Source organism: Thunnus thynnus, chromosome 19 (genome assembly GCF_963924715.1).
Source record: "Thunnus thynnus chromosome 19, fThuThy2.1, whole genome shotgun sequence".
Lineage (NCBI taxonomy): Eukaryota > Metazoa > Chordata > Actinopteri > Scombriformes > Scombridae > Thunnus > Thunnus thynnus.
The window spans coordinates 18,883,130-18,890,276 of NC_089535.1; the positions used below are offsets into that span (position 1 = coordinate 18,883,130).

Here is a 7,147-nt window from a genome sequence, read left to right on the forward strand (position 1 = left end):
TTTCACTCTGTGACTGGCCTATGTCTTTACCTTCCACCCATGCAGTCTCTCTCCCTCAGGTCTCAGAGAGATTGTAGCCCAGATAATGTTAATTTTATGCTGCTATATCTCATTTCTGCAACTATTATCATCTCTTTCTTTGATTGCTTCTAATTTCTGTGGTTTATCATCTCACATTTATTTTGCTCTCAGCTGTTTTCTGCTACTCAGTGTACACATCAAGACCAACAGATCTTCAGTTTCTCTTCATTTTGCCTTTTTTTCTTGAGATAGGGACAAAGAGACTGCTTGACAGAGGTAAAAAAAGAGTATATGTGAACGTAAAACAGATCATTTGCAGAAGAGATACTTCTGTGTCAAGACCTGTTGGTGGCAGTATTGATGCTTCCAAGTGTGTGAGGAGTTGTACTTTGTTGAACCTTTACCACACGTGTGTTCTCTCTGATAAAAGATAAGGACAACAGCGCAGCCCAAGGCTGAATAGGGGTTTTAAACAGAATTTGATTTGGGGGTCCCTGGAACCTTTTTATTTCATGGTGGTGAATGTACATCTCACAAGAAAATGATTTGCTACTGTAATACACAATAAAGTATACAGTAAGTAATGTTTTGTTTTAGGGGAAGAATAAATATCTTTTTCAAGTAAATTACTATACTGTTGATCAAATCTGGATTCAAAGACATTATTTGTATTCAATCTATGATATATTTCACTTGTCTTCATAGTCATCATTATTCAATTTTCAAATATTCAAAACAGGGTCAAAACATTCCTACCAAAGTTATCACTACCTTCCAGTCACTCCCTACACAATCCTACAATATCTACAATTTTCACACTGTGTGGCACACTGACCATCTGGACTGACAGGAATTTTCCCGATGGGCAAGTCACCCTGTGGGTCAGCAACAAGCAACACTGATAAGAACAGATTAATTTAAAAAAAAGTCCCGTGCTGTTCAATCCTGCCATAGTCTGTCTGGTTGGCTCCATCCAGGTGTGTGTGTGTGTGTGTGTGTGTGTGTGTGTGTGTGTTTGTGAGAAGAGCTATAAAAATGTCATCTCATGGGTCTTTCTCTGTCTGCCAGCTTCACTAAATTTACATTGTAAATTCTGCCTTTCATACACCAAGTTGATGATAGAGTGCAGTGTAGAAACTGTGAAAGAGTCAACCGTACAAATTAACATTATGCTGGCTTTCCACACTCTTCCAAAATCTTTGGAATAACTGAAGTACACACTAAGAGTACATGAGGAGCATATAAAAAGGTAAATATAAGGACAGTCAGGATATTATTGACTTATCCAAACCTTTGGAGCTGGCCTATTGCAATTGTTCACTTCATTTATGTCCATCAACTGAATAGGCAGAAACTTTTATTTTAAAATAAACACAGTAATAGCAGTAACAGGTGCTTTTATTTCTTCCTCTCAACTTTTACTTTCAATGATTACGTTAACATGCACACTAATATTCCACTTTTCCAACTATGACAATATTCTGAATTTTCTGATTAAGACACAGGATATGCCGATGTTATACAGGTTTTAGGAGCATTATTTGGACTTGTATACAGTGCATTCGGAATATGCGTCTCAAGTAGGGTTTTTACTGCAGTTTGCAACACATGGCCCTCTTGCCTGTTTACCCCTATGCAGGCAAAATGACATTTGCTGGAGCAGGAAGGCAGACAGAGAAGAGAGGTGAGTGGAAAGCTGGAAAAACAGAGCGTGCCTTCTCCACGAGGGGATTGGTTATTATCCTGACATGCAGCCATAGACTGACGGTGACGACTCGGTGTGATGCACCATGAACACTCAGCAGTGTAGTAAAATAATCTCACCTGGTGAATAGATAAAGGAAAAGGATGAACAGCTGCAAGCTGTTATGTTAATGTCATGTTATTGCAACATTTAAAGTCCAACTGAGATTCAACTGTATTCATCTGCTACAACATACATACAGTATCTGCTCTGTAAATCACATCCTGTGTTCACCTTTGAGAAAAAACAACCTGAAACCAAAAAGGAGAAATTAATTATTATTTTTTTATTTCATGATATGCCCTCTACTTTTGCATTAATGTGTAGCAATACGGTCCATATAGTTGATCAAATCTTTGTATGAAGCGATAATGTGGCGGGCAGATGGTCACACTGAGCCTGATAGCAGTTGGCTACTGAACATGAGCCACAGATTCTGAACAACAACCCACATCGGCTTTCCTGCTAAAGTCTCCTTCTTATCTAACTTTCTAACATGTACACGTCTTGTCCTGCTCCTTAGGTTGTTGATCGAACCACCAAACAAAAATTTGCTAGGGAAAAGTGCACCTGTAATGTCAGTTAGCAGCCTAGATAGTCATTAGCTATTAGTTGATTAGCTGCAGTGCTTTAAAGAGTATATAAACTTACATATATTACATTACATATTATATAGAGAAGAGACTGTACTTTGGCACAACAGTGCTTAGAGCTAAATGCTAACCCTGTATGAATGCGTTTGCTGTTTTGGGGAACTTGCCAAAACGTCTTGTTGGTGTTAGAGGAAATGTCAGGGGATCTCCACAATCAGTAAGAGTCATTCTGTCAGAACCATGGTTGAAAGTACAAAATTGTACAGCAATCAATTAAATGGTTGTTGAGATATTTTAGTCTGGACCAAAATAGTGGGCTGACCAACAGACCGAAATTGCCCTCCCAAGGGCCATGCTGATAGCATGGTTAAAAACAATGGTCCTCCACACCTTTGTTGTTGGTCTTTATATGTGGTATATCTATCACCTGTCATATGTCGGGTGTACAAGTAATAAGTGGTCATAAGCCACCCCACACCAAATCTAACTCCTAAAAAAGGAGAACTGGGATAAAGCATAACTAAGCAGGGGTCTGTTGGCATTAATTTATTATACACATCCTTGAATTCATTTTTGACACCTATAACCATTAAATTTGTTTCAAACATATCAAACATTTTACAGGACTCCAACATTATTTCCAAAACAATAAATGACAAACGCCTAAGGAACTCATCTTTGGAAAACACAGAGGATATCACAAGGTTTTTACTTTGATGATAGACAGAATTTATATTAAAAGTCATTAGAAGAAGCAACAGTTGAGGACAACATAAAACAAACTGCCATTACCGTCCTGTTTAATGCCCTGGAGCTGTTTACCAGCCGAAGAGCAAAATAGAATTAATAAAGCATCTTGTACTTCTTCCAAGACTAAACCGGTAAGTAAACACAATTTGAATGCAAATTCCTTGGCTGGTGACCACTCACTAATCAACAGTAATTCCACCATCCTATAGCTTTGGTATACAGATGAAAAAAGGCTCTACTTTGCATTTATTGGTGTTCTGATTTATTATGTATGCTGTAAGACACTTACTGTGATTTTTACAGTAACTAACTGGCAGCAATTGACAAGTAATTAACGAACAGAATAACAGAATAGAACGAATAGAACAGAGTAAGTGACTTGTCAATTGCTGCCAGTCAAGTTACTGTAAAGTATAAACTGTAAACTTTCTGTAATTTATTTTACAGCAAGATTACTGTATTTATATTTACAGTGACAATATTGTAACTGTAAAATAAAATACAGTAATTTTATATTACTGTATATTGGATTACAGCAACCACATCTTCAAATTGCAATAAATGAGTACAGAACCAACTCTTTGACTGTTTACGTTGTTGATCAACAGTTGAAGAGTTGATCAACAAGGTAAACAAAGTTTTCAGATGTATATATTACAAACATTAGCAAATGTTACAAAGACAACATTAAAAATTCAATATGTAAAAAGTTTGTTTACATCTGTAGCCACAATTAAACAAATCCTCACAACTTAAGATCATTTCTTAAGTAAGAAAAAAAGAATCAAATGACTGAACTTGACAATATACTAGACACTGTAATTTCCTTGAAACAAAACACTCTTGGGTAATCTAAACATGGATATTCAACTGTGGGAGATGTCAAGTCACCAGGCAGGTGTCCATAGAGTCTTCAAAATGGTGTTTGTGCATGCCTACTTGTCTGTAAAGAGTCCAAAAGCCCACTTCAGTGATTTCACTTTGATCCTCCCCTAGTTTTTACTTTGATCCTTCACTGCTTCTTCATGTATTTCAGCAAACTGAATGACAGCTCCTGTACAGTAGATGACAGAAAAATAAAAATGTTTTACTATTACTGTTAGTGTAATAGCCAAGGTATGATCAAAACATATGTTTTTAAGACTGTCAAACATAGAAGCAAGTTTTTGAAGATTTTAATTACCCATTATAACAAACTTATATAAAAGACATCTTAATAGCAATTTTAGCAATCATAGGGAAAATGCAAGTAAAAGTATGTAAAGGCAATGGGATGTGATGTAAAAATATTGATGAGCAATACCTTTTGAACAGGCTCCTGCAATGTTGTTGTTTCATCCTGATATTCAATGGTGGACATATAGTAAAATGTGAAGAGGACAGCCAAGGTGGTGGTGAAGTCAGGTCTCCATCAACAGCATCCATTTGATCGCTCACAGGATCTCAGGTTCAGGTTCTCCTGATGAGTAATAATCAAACACTAAATTGACAACAATTCTATTACCTAAGTATTCTTTTCTCTTTGAAAACTAAGAAACTTATACAACAGAGGAACATTGTTTGTGTGAAATATTACATAAGAACATGCACATAGTATAACAAGCACAACTGCCAAAAGAGCTGACTAAACTTGCTTTGTCTGTAGATTTTCAAAGAACTACTTATAAATAAATAAAAATCTTACCTTGTGCAGTGAGACCTGGGATGATGGGAGAGACTGGACTCATCAGCAGGAGTGGTTGTTACCTGTGAGGAGTAGAAGTAAGATGAAGAAAGGAATCAGGATTAAGATATATGCACTACTTTGAAGAACATTTTACTGAGAGTGATTACTTTTTAATTAACCGTCCTTTCATCACAGTCTGTCAGTATTATGTATATATATATATATATATATATATATGTGTGTGTGTGTGTGTGTGTGTGTGTGTGTGTGTGTATGTGTGTGTGTGCAACACATTAAATTACTTCATACATCAATAGGCATGTAGCAACTGATTACATCAGCCTCTACAGCTGGTTAGAGGTGGATAAAGATGATTCAATACAAAAATAAAATCTTAGAACACAGTAATTTCACTTAGTTTGGTGGTAAATTATGAGACCTTCTTCTTTGCCTCATTTTGCCATCTCTATCAGACCTTATGTTAGATTAATTAATTATTAAGTTACATAAATGAAAAAAAGGGTGATGTTTTCGCAATGACCTGTTATAACAGTGCTCTCACATACCATTTGAACCCGGAAGATACAATGCTAACATCTGTAATGTTAAGGCATGTTGACAAGTTAGATTTGTAACATGAAGCTGTCAGGTTAATTATGGATTTCTTATAGCTAACAAACCACTAGCTAACGGAATAATGTTAGCACAACACACTTTTGAGCAGCCAGAGATTGATGTAAATAATTTAACTACAAAAACTAGCTTGGTGTAACGTCTGGTGTCAGTCAGGACAAAGTATTTTAATGTTGATTAGGCCACACCGCGTACCTAAACAGTACGTGTGCGTCGTGGAACCTCTTGCTTTACTTTTCTTTCTTTGCTGTTCTCAGCAAAAATAGAGGGTGAAAACAATCTGTTGATAGTTATATTGACATCATACCAGCAATATTACACCTTTAACTAGTCGCACACAAAGCTTCTTTTATTGACTCCTGCTTGTTTTCTGTGATATTACAACCCAGTATCATGTCAGTTTGTGAAATAGTCACGAAATTTAATCTACTCGTCCACATAGACACGAATTTTCCATTTTTTCGTGACACTCAGCACGATTTTCAAACTAATGTATTTCAATTGGAATATCTTTCATGCTTGAGCACAGTTGGGACTCAGGAGTGCAGAAGCTTCATTGTTTTTTCCCCATTTGTTTTTTACTACATTACTCAACATTAATCACAAGATTTTATCATTGTTGGTGGTAGAGCAGCTTCTGTCAGAGCACTTTTTGTCAATGGCTCTAGCTCATGTATAGGATGGTCAACAAGCAACAGTAAACTGCTTTCCCACCTTTTAAACTATAATATCTGAAATAAACCAACATCTTCATTTTTTCTTAACATAGATCATCTAGATGCAGTGCAATTACTGGTTCAGCTGTACTAGATATTTGATATATTCAGTAGATGTAACATTTTACGACCCTTTACATCTCTACTTTACAAACGGGAAGAACTACAACTGTGGTGTATATTCGTAGCAAAGCTGCATGACACAGGTCAAAGGAATTGCAGTTTTTTTTCCCAGAAAATGAAGTTGTAAATATTGAATTGAGAGTGCACTGAGGAGTTAGAGCTCAGGAGGTCTGGTTTGTATGGTCTGCTGGAAGAGAAGATGCCCTCCAAACAAAAAGAATTTTTTCCAACTGATTATCAGCATAGTGTGCGTTAGACTGTGGAAAACCAGATGTGCCATGGTCATCATTCAGACTGTGATTGACAGCAACATGGTCATTAAACAGGTGCTTGCTGACCTCAGGAGGAGGAGAACTTTGGACAGAAACCAAATCTTTCCTTGGCAGAAGCTGGATTTTTGATCTGAGGGACCAACATGAACTCAAAAGAGATGCTTCAGACTGACCTGAATATCCACTGAACTCTCTCCACTTTATCACACAGCACTTTATATCTACTTATTGTGGGGGTTTTTTGTTTGTTTTTTTGTTTTTTTTTTTGCTTTGTTTTGTTTTGTTTTTGTTGTGTGTGTATGTTTTTTTCATGTACGTGTATTCCTTTTGTATATTGTGAACTTAGTTAAAAAAATAGCAAAGAAGAAGACAAATGTTTGCACTTTGGCACTGGTTGCCTTTATTGTTTGATATATTGCATATATAAATATATTATTGTGAAATTCAACAAAGATCTTTAAACTAAAAAAAAAGTAGACAGATAGTGTAAACAGATTTAAAATTTCTAATTGTTAATATTTGGCAGCATCCCCAGTTGTTGACTATGCTCACATGATAAGTGAAGTCAAGATCTATAACAGTTGGTCTCATGTCTGCACCCCCTTTTGTTGCTGAATTATAAGCCTTCA

At 36.2% G+C, this 7,147-nt stretch overlaps 1 long non-coding RNA gene across 1 annotated transcript; it reads right to left on the reverse strand.

Annotated features, from left to right (window-relative positions):
• Positions 1-3,621: 3,621 nt before the first annotated feature.
• Positions 3,622-4,912, reverse strand: LOC137171072 (uncharacterized). The gene is made up of 3 exons (XR_010924709.1): positions 4,793-4,912; positions 4,412-4,567; positions 3,622-4,162 (listed from the first exon to the last, which is right to left on the reverse strand). It is a non-coding gene; the product is annotated as an uncharacterized lncRNA (long non-coding RNA).
• Positions 4,913-7,147: the final 2,235 nt, after the last annotated feature.